Consider the following 12,328-nt stretch of genomic DNA (forward strand, 5'->3'; position numbering starts at 1 on the left):
GAAGTCAAGGATTGCCAGCCACCAGTCTTTGGGAAGAAAGAACTGCCTTGATTCGGACATTTTCCCAGATTCGAACGGTAAGCTAATAAGTTCCCATTGTTTAAGATGTACCATTTCATCATATTTGCTTTAAGCAGTCTAGGAAACTAAAACACCAACCAAATGACAAATCAAACTGGAAAATTCAGAAATGGAGAAGTTGTGGAAAACACACTCACAGTGTACAATGGATAAACTTAAACATCAAAGTGAGGCTAGTGTGCCAAGGGACTTATGATTGCAGAAGAGAATATAAACTCTGGGTTATAACAAAGTTAAAATGATGTAAGCAATGAAAGTTGGGAAGAAGGTGGGAAGGGGGGCAAGCTAATCACTTCATTTCATTATAGGGATTCAATCTACTCTATACTATCCAAATACTGAAACCAGTAAATTATGATTTTATCACAAGAGATAGTAGTTCCTTAGAGCATTCCTAACTGCTTATTGATCTCATAACGTTTTTTCTTAATTTCTGAGGATTTTCTTAGGAACTGTTTTCTCTCCTGATAAAGATACATTTTTGCCAGATTTGGCATTCCTTTGATCTCACTTCAGTTTATTCCTCCTCTGATACATTTAAATAAAATTAATGTAATTATTTTAAGACCATAAATAGCATGATCCCACTATCTTAAAATTCCTTCTCTCTGGGGGTATACAGTCTGTCTGGTTACTAACTTATCCATGCTTCTTTTTTGAGAGAGGTACAAAGACACATAGGTCATCCAACGTTAATACTAGTTATTTGTAATTGGAAGGATGAAGAGGGAAAACTTTGGTTTTCTTCTTCTACTCTCTTGTATCGCTTAAATTTTTTATATTGAACATAAATAATTTTCATTGGACAAGATATAGTCATTACTTTAAAAAATAAAGATACACCAGAGAAATGCTAACCTAAAGAAAACAAGGAATGCCAATGTAAACATGAAGCAAAAATGGAATTAAGGCAAAAAGCATTAGAAGGAACAAAGAGGTATATTATTTTATGTTGAAAAAAGATCCAGCCCACCAAGAAAACACAATATTCATGACTATTCATGCACCTGATAACATAGCTCTAAAATATATAAAGGAAAAACAGACCATGATAAAAAGCTGACAAATGAACAACATACCAGGAGATAGATTTTAACACATCTCTCTCAGAAATCAAAAAGTAAAGGTGTAAAAAATTAAATAAGGATCTATATTCTATAACATAATTAACAAGATTGCTGTAACAGATGTATTGAGAACTTTGTATGCAACAAACATACTGAACATTTTTTAAAATTTTCTTTTAAAACAACACTGACCATTCTTTTAAAATTTGATCATTTATTAGACTACAAGAGATTGCAACAAATTCCCCCTCCTACCCCACACAAAAAAAAATATATATATATATAAAATGAACAAAACACTAGCTAGCACACTGACCACATCCACTAATCATAATAAAAAAATTAACAATAGTGCTTACTGAACGAGTTCTCCTGGAAGCAGTGGGGTCTTCGGGAAAGAACACAGCAGTTGGTGTCCGACCAGCAGCTCAAACTCCAGTATCACCTCTTAGTAGAGGCGATTTGTGACCTTTAAAAAGGCCCTTAACCTCACTAAACCTCAGTTTCCTTACTGTAAAACAGGGATAAGGAAATAGTTCTTCCATAGGGTCATTACAAAGATTAAACTCAATAAATTTGCATCTCCCTCCTTGAGTTAACAAGCTAACTAAGTCTCTCGGCAAAAGATCACAACTGGTCTCAATTCACAAATCCAGAGAGGTAAACTGAGGCAGAATAAAGGAGTGAAATCTGGATGCTCCCACCTTAAAGATTTCCTGCTTCTCCTCTGAGGTGCCCCATCACTGGACCCCAGAAGTTGCCCCTGGAGGGAGGACAAGGTCCTTACCTCTCGTGCAGCTCACACAAGCCGTGCAGCGTCCAGACACGTCCAGGAAGTAGTCGGGTTCACACTGCTTCCTGCAGTGGGTAGAGTCCTGTGGACATGACTGCAGGGGGATCAGCCCTGGCAAAGGAAGAAGAGAAGGGCCAGGCTCGGATGGCGCCCCCCATCCAGCCCCCCAACTCTTGGGTATAAATGGAAGCACCATCGCCCAGAGAGGAACCTTGCCTGGGATTGATAGTGAATAAATAAAAAAAAAGTACTCAGTGTAATCCTTTAGCTAGAAAACGTTTAGAATACTCTTCAGAAGCTAAAAAACTGGTTAATCCCTTCACTCAAGCAGCCCTGAATTATTTCAAGCATAAAAAGGCCCTGATGAATTAGCTGCTTTTGGTCTAATCGCAATAAAAAGAAAACTTTCTCTCTTCTCAAAACCCCTCCCTCGCTCAGCTGGCAGGAACGAAACATCATATGAATTAACAACATCACCTCCCTCCTCCTGAGGGGTCAGAGATCAAAAGTCTGAAGGGTCAACGAAGGAAGCAGGGCCTCTCGGACAACATGATACGCGGACCAAACAAAATGAAGCAAGTGACCCTTACTCGATTTTTTCTTTTTTTTTTGAAATGTTAAAATATTAAGTACCATCTATTTTCAGCACACTGCAGTAACACATTCTTTTGTTCTTCCTCATGCAAAAACATTTTTTAAATTTGTACATTTTGTCACTATCATTATACACTCTAGGCATTCCTAGGTTACACCATCTCAATGTTTATCGTCTATCTTTCTTTGTGATTTCATTTATGCCCCAGCCCTCCTCCCTCTATCATTCTCATATGCAGCTTCATTCAGTGTTTTAATATAATTGTATTACAGTTAGGTAATATTGTGCTGTCCACTTCTGAGTTTTTATATTCAGTCCTGTTGCACAATCTGTATCCCTTCAGCTCCAATTACCTAACATCTTACCCTATTTCTATCTCCTGATGGTCTCTGTCACCAAGGAAATATTTCAAGTTTATTCACTAATGTCAGTTCATATCAGTGAGACCATACAGTATTTGTCCTTTTGTTTCTGGCTAATCACAGTCAGCATAATGTCCTTAAGGTCCATTCATGTTGTTACATACTTCATAACTTTATTCTGTCTTACAGCTGCATAATATTCCATCTTATGTAAATGTCACAGTTTGTTTAGCCAACTGTCTGTTGATGGACATTTTGGCTGTTTCCATCTCTTGGTAATTATTAATAATGCTGCTATAAACATTGGTGTGTAAATGTCCATTTGTGTCCTTGGCCTCGTGTTCTTTGAGTAGAGACAGCATATAGATGGGTCCTGTTCTTTAATCCATTCTGCCAGACTATGACTTTTTTTTTTTTTTTTTTTTTTAAAGGAAAGACAGAGAGAAGGAAGGAAGGATAGAAGGAAGGAAGGAAGGAAGAAAGGGAAACATTTTTAAACATTTTCTTGTTTTATTGTATTCTGTTTCTCCGTTTTTGTTACATGGGCTGGGGCCGGGAATCGAACCGAGGTCCTCCGGCATAGCAGGCAAGCACTTTGCCCGCTGAGCCACCGCGGCCCGCCAGACTATGACTTTTGATTGGAGAGTTTAATCCATTTAACATTCAGTGTTATTACTGCATGGGTAGTACTTTCTTCTACTATTTTGCCTTCTGGATTTTATATGTCATATCTAATTTTCCTTCTTTTTACCTTTACTCATAGTCTTCCTTTCTACACTCTTCTCCACACCTCTCTCTTCTGTCTTCGTATCTGTCTCTAGTGTTCCCTTTAGTATTTCTTGCAGAGCTGGTCTCTTGGTCACAAATTCTCTCAGTGATTTTTTGTCTGAAAATGTTTTCATTTCTCCCTCATTTTTGAAGGACAATTTTGCTGGATATAGAATTCTTGGTTGGCAGTTTTTCTCTTTTAATAATTTGAATATATTATCCCACTGTCTTCTCACCTCCCTGGTTTCTGCTGAGAGATCTGCGCATAGTCTTATTGGGCTTCCCTTGTATGTGATGGATTGCTTTTCTCTTGCTGCTTTCAAGATCCTCTCTTTCTCTTTGACCTCTGACATTCTGATTAGTAAATGTCTTGGAGTATGTCTATTTGGATCTATTCTCTTTGGGGTATGCTGCACTTCTTGGATCTGTAATTTTAAGTCTTTCATAAGAGTTGGGAAATTTTCAGTGATAATTTCCTCCATTAGTTTTTCTCCTCCTTTTCCCTTCTCTTCTCCTTCTGGGACACCCATAACACGTATATTCATGCGTTTCATAATGTCTTTCAATTCCCTGAGTCCCTGCTCATATTTTTCCATTTTTTTTCCTATAGTTTCTGTTTCTTGTTGGATTTCAGATGTTCCAACCTCCAGTTCAGAAATTCTATGTTCTATCTCTCGAAATCTACCATTGTAGGTTTCCATTGTTTTTTTCATCTCTTCTACTGTCTTTCATTCCCATAAGTTCTGTGATTTGTTTCTTCAGACTTTCAGTTTTTTCTTTTTGTTCTTTCCTTGTCTTTTTTATATCCTCCCTCAATTCATTGATTTGGTTTTTGATGAGGTTTTCCATGTCTATTCGTACATTCTGAATTAACTGTTTCAGCTCCTGTATGTCATTTGAATTGTTGGTTTGGTCCTTTGACTGGGCCATAGCTTCAATTTTCCTAGTGTGATTTGTTCTTTTTTGCTGGCATCTAGGCATTTAATTACCTTAATTAGTTTATTCTGGAGATTGCTTTCACTTCTTTTATCTAGGGTTTTCTTGCTGGATGAATTTGTTGTCCATCTGTTCTTTGACATTGCGTTCAGCTTTATCTGGACCTTTAGCTTAAGTTTTGTTTAACAGAGGAGAATTTTTCAGTTCTTGTTTTCTTGTTTCTTGCCCTGCTTGTCTGGTGCCTTTCCCCCGCCACACACACTCCCTTAGGAGGGTCTACTTAGATATTATAGACCCCAGCCAGATTTTCCCAGACCAAACTGGCCTCCTATCAGGAGGAAAGAGTCACCTGCATCAGTTTTCCCTGAGGGTGAGACCCAGCAGGTTGAAAGACTTTCCTGTGAAGTCTCTGGACTCTGGTTTTCTTATCCTGCCCAGTATGTGGCATTTGTCTGACTGCAGGTCCCACCAGCTTAAGATGATGCGGTACCTTTAACTTTGGTGGACTCTCCCTGCTGGGGGTGTGGTGGAGACAGAAGAGAGGTTGTAGGCTGGTTTTAATGGCTTCAAATTACCAAGCCCTGGTGTCTGAATTCCTTGATGGAGGGATTCCACCTGGGTGAGGCTTCACCCCTCCCCTGGGGAAGGCACAGGCTCCAGACAAGCCCCCAAAAGAGCTCACTTCTGCCTATACCTGGGGCAGTTGCAGCCTGAAAAGTCCTGCCGCTATATCCAGAGGCAGTCAAGCCTTTGTAGATACACAGCCACAAAAACCTCTGTTTCCTTCTTTTCCCCCTTTTTCTGTCAGTCCTGCCCCCTTGGCTCTGGGGTAAAAATGAGCAACCTCCGCTTCGACCAGGTTCACCTAAGCTGGGGGCCTACTTTTAGTAGTCAGAATTTATTAATTAGTTCCACCATTGGCGTTTGATTGTGCCCAGTCCCTGCTGCTGGTAAAGTCTCTTTCCTTTCCTCTCTGGGAAGCGGCCTGTGGGGGAGGGACGCTGGCCACCACAGCTTTGGGAACTCAGGGTTCTTGGGGGTGCTCACAGCTGGTCCAGCTGGTCCAGACTGGGGTACGCTGTGTGTCCGGTCACTAACGTGACCCCAGGAGCTGTTCTGTACTGTTTCTGGTTATTTAGTAGTTGTTCTGGAGGACGAACTAAAATGCTCACGTTGTTAAGTTGCCATCTTGACCCAGAAGTCCCCTTACTCAATTTTAATCAATTCTGTGAGTTTTATGTAGTTTTTAATTTTTCTGCTTTCTTCTGGACTTTTGCCATTTCTCTGCCTGTTTGGGGTTATCAAAGCCCAAACCACCCTTCCCACTCCCAACTGGTCTTAGAAAGTTTTTCCTCCAGTTCTCTTTATGACGTATCTTCAATAAACTCACCTTTATACTAAAATTAAGAGATGTGTTTCTCTGTTGGATGCAGAATCAAGTGGGCCTGACTACTGAGGGCCGTGTTTTCCCCCAGCCACAGGCTCAGCTGACAGGCAGGAGAAGCAGCACAGCTAGGGCGAGCAGGTGGGCCTGGGCCTCCAGGGCAGCCCTTGACGACCGGGACGCCTCCAGCCAGGGACAGGGCCCTCCTGCGCCCCCGGAGAGGAACGGGACCAGCTCCCAGGCGTGTTTGAGGATTAACGTGGGAAACTAGCACGCAGCATGCCCCCCACAGGCACCGGCTGCCAGCCTCCCAGGCAGGAGTCATTTTCCACCACAGGAACTGCGGAGCCATAGATCCCCGGGTGGTGGTGCCTGACCCACCCCGCCTGAGAGGCAGTGAATCCCGCGCCCCTCCCCCCCCCCCCCCCCCCCCCCCCGCCATCTCCCACGCATGAAAGGCGACTTTGGGTTGGGAGCTGTGTCTCCCACGGGACAGGGATGGGAGAGGCATGAGGCTGACACCAACCGCCTGGGGCACCTCAGAGTGTCCTGGGGTCCGCGGGAGAGCCGCCTCCGCCTCCCACTCCGTCCTGTCAGGTGTGAGTGGGCCAAGAGCAGCACGTGACCCAGGCAGGCCAATCAGAATACTTCATCTTTCTAGCCAATGTAATCGGGCCAGGATTGGGCACATGATCCAAGCAGACCAATCAGAGAACTCCATCTTCACCACTGATTGGTTCAGCCTTGGTACAGGACCCATGCCAGCCAATGAGCATCATTCCTGGGAGCTTCCCAAAACCTATCTGAAAGGAGGGGGCCTCTTTCCTGGAGGATTTCTGGTTGAAAGTGCATTTCTCTGAGTTGCCTGAGTGTCCGGCCCTGTAGTATGAGCATGGACAGGGCCTTTCTGGCAGAACCTGTCTGAACAGGAGATGATGCAGAAGCCAGTAGAGTCCAGAAATGGAGAGAAATGGACAGCTGAAGACATGGCTCAAAATCCTGAATTTAGGGCGCCCCATGGCCTTTTTCCTGTTATTGAGCCAGTTATTTCTCTTTTTTATCTTGTTTGGGTCTAGGTGAGTTAGGCTTCTGTTAGTTATAACCAAAATAATGCAGACCAGGGTTTCTTATTTCTTCTGCCTTTTGGTCAGTCTTGGGAAGCCCATTAGGCTGGCATCCTCATAAGCAAAGGAAATTGAGGCGGGAGGTGGGAGGTGGGGGTGGGTGGGTGGGTGGGGCGGGTGGAGAGAGAGAGCCCTATCAATACCCTGTGCGGGATTTCTAGCTTTCAAAACCCTGAGATGATAAATTCCTGTTCTCTAAGCTCAACCCATGGTGTGATGTTGGTCGTAGCAACTCTGGCAGCTAAGACACTACCCTACTTCCCAGGTGGTTTTTCTGGGGATCACCTCGCAAACTACCTGTACTCAAATCTTTATCTCCAAGTCAGTTTTGGGGGGAACCCAAAGACACCCGCTTTTTTACTAACAGATAGAAGACCCTCAAGTATGCTATAATGTCTCTCTCCTGGAGATTGGACTTGTGAGGGCATTAGGATATCTGCCCTCCCCTAGTTGACTCCCCAGTGTCTGATATAGAGCAGATGTTCAAAACATGGATGCAGACCAGCTATGTAAGGCCTCCCCACCTCTGAACTCCCATCCCCTCCCTGAGCCCTTTTTTGGCGCATCTCCCTCTCCAGTGTCAGGGTCATTTATGTAAGTGTGTCATCTCCCCTGTTACTCAGTGAACCTCAAGGAGCCAGGACTGTATCCTCCTCACCCCCATGGAATCTTGTAAACAGCAGGGGCTTAAAACATAAATGTTGCATTGGACCAGTCCTGATTCCTGAATCTACTTTTCCCTCTCTCCCACACACACTTCTTCCTACACAGAAAGCCCTCATGGGTTTTTCAGGCTGAAACAAAGACAGGACAGGAATGAACCAGACTGGGGGTGAGCTGGAGAATGCGGCTGGCCTGTCTGCAGCAGGGGGAGGTGCTGGAGGAAGAACAAGTGAAGCTTGGACCCCTGAAGTGGAGCCTGGTGTGTTTCCGAGAAGAATATGCTAAGATCCAATCACTCATCCATACATCCATCCATTCATTCACTCATCCATTCAAAAGTGTAATGAGAACCTACTGTGCCAAGCCTTGTGGTTAGAACTGGGGATTCTGCATGAAGAGGAATTAGTCAAGCAAAGACAGAGGGCAGAAAGGGGCAAGGAAGCTCTGGGAGGGAATCTGCTTGCACAAGATCTCAGAAGGCAAAAGGGAGCCCAACACACCCAACCAAAGCCTAGAAGGCAAGGGTGATGGGGGTGGGGGGACAAGGAGGTCAGCCAGGTAGGTCCAGGTGAGGAGCTGGGCTCTAGCCAAGGTCAGCAGGGGCTGAGGCCACGTCTTGCTTGAGTAACCAAGTGCTAACAAACAAGTATAGTTACTGAAGCATTATCTAAATGCTTTCAAACTTTCTAATATATTGTGACATAGCCAGAAGCAAATACCTCTGATCGTTGCCATCTTTACCTTGTGACGAGACGTAACTGGCCCGGCTTGTATCCCCTTCTCTTGTTTTATAACCCTGAAGTCTGATACTCCTGCATGTAACCCCTCAGTGTTTATTAATGAAGTCACATGAGTCAACCCAGAACTAACCACCCCAATTCCTAATCTATTTTGCTAGACCAAGCCAGTTCTAATCACAGTTAGCCCACGCCTTACATGCACAGTAGCCTAAACCTTAAAGTGAGCTGAGCATGAAATCAATATGTGCATAATCAGAAATGAGACTAACTCTAACCTCATCACCTCAAACCACCTCATTACCCTAAGCCTGCCTGCCCTTATTTGAATGCTATGAACCACTGAAATCTTCTCCAATTTGGGGAGACAGATGTAAGGAACTGTCCTGCTGTCTTCACAAGGCTAGCCTTTGCTAAATAAAGTTTTTCTCCTCTTAAAATCCCAGTGTAGGGTGGGCCACGGTGGCTCAGCAGGCAAGAATGCTTGCCTGCCATGCCAGAGGACCCGGGTTCGATTCCCAGTGCCTGCCCATGTTAAAAAAAAAAAAAAAAAATCCCAGTGTCACTTAATTGACTGTGATGCACATCGGACAAGGGCTCACTTTTGAGCGGCAATATTTACAGCCCTGGGAGAAAGCCTCAGTCCCTTGGATGAGATTGGGTACACCCACCTAGCCCCACCCTGGCTCTCCACCTAACACTGGGCCTGGCTTCCACACTCTTGCCCCCCACACCTGGGCAGGCCTCTCATCTGCAGGGAGACCCCTTCTGCAGGAAATAAGTCTGGACATCAAGAAGAAGGATGATCCAGGAGGCATGGTAGAGAAGAGGAAGTGGGTTTGTAGCCCCAATATCAGCTCTTAACTGATATGCCCTGCTGTACCCAAAGAGCAAGGCCTTGGGGGTCTGTATCAAATAAGTCAAGATTCAGATCTTGAAGGCTCAGGTTCAAATCCCAGCTAAGCCACTGACCAGCACGGGGCCTTGTGCAAATCCTAAACCTCTCCATGTCCAAGTTTCTTCACTTGCTGTGGAATTTAATAATAGCACCTACCTCATGGGGTTCCTGTAAGGGTTTGTTACGGGATGACCTGCATCTGGGAATCCGGCCTTATTTGAAAATAGGGGCATTGCAGATGGAATTCATTAAGTTAAGATGAGGTTTTATGGGAATGGGCTGGGCCTCCAATCCAGTAGGACTGGTGTCCTTATAAGAAGAGAAGAGACAGATGAGAGAAGATGGCCATGGGGTGACGGAAGCCAGGATTGAAGTGTTGCAGCTGCAAGCTGAGAAATAGCAAGGATTGCCAGCAAACCCCTAGAAACTGGAAGAGGCAAGAAAGGAGTCTCCCCAAGTACCCAGTTCATGGTACTTGGTTACAGCAGCCCCAGGAAACTAAGACAGGGTTCAGTGAGCTAATTCTGTAAAAGACACAGCACTATGGCTGGCACACACGCATACTCAATGTTAATTACAGTAGTTGTGAGGCAGTGAGCTCCCTGTCACTGAGGGCATGTAAGCAGAGGGCTGGGGAATCTGTCAGGACAACTGGAAAGGGGATTATAAAAGGGTCAGAGTAAGAGGATGGATTTGGTGACATCTAAACCTCTCAGACTCAAAGGTCTCCCAGCTTCCTTCCTCTACCACCCCGCCCCCGTGCAAACCCTGCCACACAGCTGAGTGCTGATTGTAGACCACGGACAAAATGTCAGAAATTTCCCCAAGAGACCAAGGGAGGGGTTTTTGTGGGTTTTTCGGCTTCCCTCACTTGCTTGCCCGGAAGCACTGGGCCAATAAAACTCCAGCAAAATGCCCTGCCCAGTGCAGCCGCGTGGGGTGGCCACCCGCAGTCACAGGCGCCTGGGAGAGGTGGGGGGCCGGGATTGTGCCTCTTCCCCCTCCCCACTGCCCCATCCCACCGCCCCGCCCCACCCCTTCATGGCCTCAGGGCCCTGTCAGGCTGGATCAAAGGGGCCAGAGAAGGGTGAGAAGGAAGTGGCTGGGACTGCAGACCCCATGGAAAGCCGCAGAACTCTGGGGGCCACACCCCGCCCAAAGGGGAGAGTGAAAGCCCTGACTGAGCTTAGCCCGGGAGGTGCCGTGTGGGAGACAGCACAGGCATGTGTGACAGACCTCACGGAAGAGGGGGCAGGCTTTGGCAGGTAGGAGACAGTGGGCAGGGCCCCCCAGGTAGAGGAGCAGGCCTGGGCAAAGGGCCAGAGACCTGAAAGCCCCCAGTATGTCCAGGGACACCAAGCACAGCTTTCTACAGAAAGGCCAAGGGCCAAAGAGTGACCTCACTATAAGAACTAGCAATAAATATTTGTTGGATGGGTAGATGGAAGAGCTCATGGGAGAGGGGTGGGAGGCAGTGGGAGAAGTGTGCATGGGAGAGGGGGTGTGGGGGGAGAAGGGTGACAGACAGATGGAGCAGGCTTGTCCTCCGATGACCTGCTGTCCTCAAAGCACTGCAGCAGTTACGATGAACCAGACACGTTCCCGGCATAGCTGGCATAACTGCTCTCTTCCCTCCCCTGTGACCTGCCCTGTCCCCGGAGGTCAGAGGACACGGTGCACTTTTATCTTTTTCCAACACAGCTAAGGTCCCTGGCCATGCCTTCTGAGGATGGAAATACCTCTGGACCTCATGCTACTTGCTCACCTCCTTGGGCCAGAGCATCGTCTGTGAGATGGGAAGGACAATGCCCGTCCCTGTTCTCAGAAGCTTTTCCTGATAATCCACCAGGAGCCAACCACTGTGGGGGTGGGCGAGCACCCCAGGAAGCATGCTCTGGGCAGGGAGACCGGTCCCTTGAAAGCTCTACTGGCATGTTCGGGGCTGGAGCAGTTGAGGAAGGCAAAGGACTTCCAGGCACCCGAAGCGGGGCGGTCGGTGGGTGTTGACAGCCCAGGCTCTGGGGAAACGCAGCCCTGGGCACCGCCAGCCCTGCCGCTCTCAGCTCTGCGGCTCTGGGCAAGTTACTTACCCTTGCTGAAGCCCTGCTGTCCTCTACTGCAAAATGGGAATAGGGAAGGATAATTGGGAGGTCTTCATGAGATGATGCAACGCATGGGAGGTCTCAGAACAATAGGGGCCGCTAGAAATTGACAGCAGAACTCACAGACCTACCTTCTTCCTTGTGGCAGCAACAAACCTAGTCTCCTGATCCTTCTCGCCCTACTCTTCCAACAGAGAGTTTCTAGATTGTGGATTCCTCAGGAAAGTCCTTGCAGAATCTTAAACCGATTGTGACAATGATGATGTGGGCTATGGTCTTCCCAGAGGATTGTGGCCTTGAGGCAAAAATCCCCCCCTGTCCCCACCCCAGGCACCCCACTCACCTGCAGGGCAGTGGTAGCAGCACCTGCCAGCTGCCTTGTCATAGTAGCGCCTGGGGTCTCTGCCACAGGTGTTCCTGGGGGCTCGGTCCTGGGGGGTCAGACATGCCGAGAGCTGGTCAGCGGGTGATCAGTCCCCCCGTGGGCCCCTCCAGCCCCAGGAAGCCCAGTGTCGTCTCCACTCGCTGTCAGAGCCAGGCTGGGACCGAGCCTCATGTACAGCCGGGGCAGGAAGGCCTGACTCCACCTCTCCCTCAAACCCACTGCGCCGCGGACATCCCCGTGGCCGGTCAATGACAACCCCAGCAGGCAGTAGCTCAGACCCAAGCCCTCCGAGACTTCCTTGAGTCTCTCTTCCTCTCGTCCTTGCATCGACCCACCAGGAAATCCTCACGGCCCTCTTCGGACCACTCAGCCCCCCTCCTCCCCCTCCTGGCCCAGCATGGACTTTTAGTAAACTTGTTTGTTGCGGTCTAGC

General features: G+C 47.0%; 1 protein-coding gene across 8 annotated transcripts in view; it reads right to left on the minus strand.

Moving 5' to 3' along the window:
• Positions 1-11,941, minus strand: part of TNFRSF8 (TNF receptor superfamily member 8) — a 54,740-nt gene extending 42,799 nt beyond the window's left edge. For 2 of the 8 annotated variants that reach the window (XM_077151265.1, XM_077151259.1), the window contains exons 1-2: positions 6,513-6,606; positions 1,936-2,052 (exon numbers count right to left, since the gene is read on the minus strand). The gene's annotated coding sequence lies outside the window, so the exon portion shown is untranslated. The other 6 variants (XM_077151266.1, XM_077151260.1, XM_077151263.1 and 3 more) reach the window with 6 other exon arrangements.
• Positions 11,942-12,328: the final 387 nt, after the last annotated feature.

Source organism: Tamandua tetradactyla, chromosome 2 (assembly GCF_023851605.1).
Source record: "Tamandua tetradactyla isolate mTamTet1 chromosome 2, mTamTet1.pri, whole genome shotgun sequence".
NCBI lineage: Eukaryota > Metazoa > Chordata > Mammalia > Pilosa > Myrmecophagidae > Tamandua > Tamandua tetradactyla.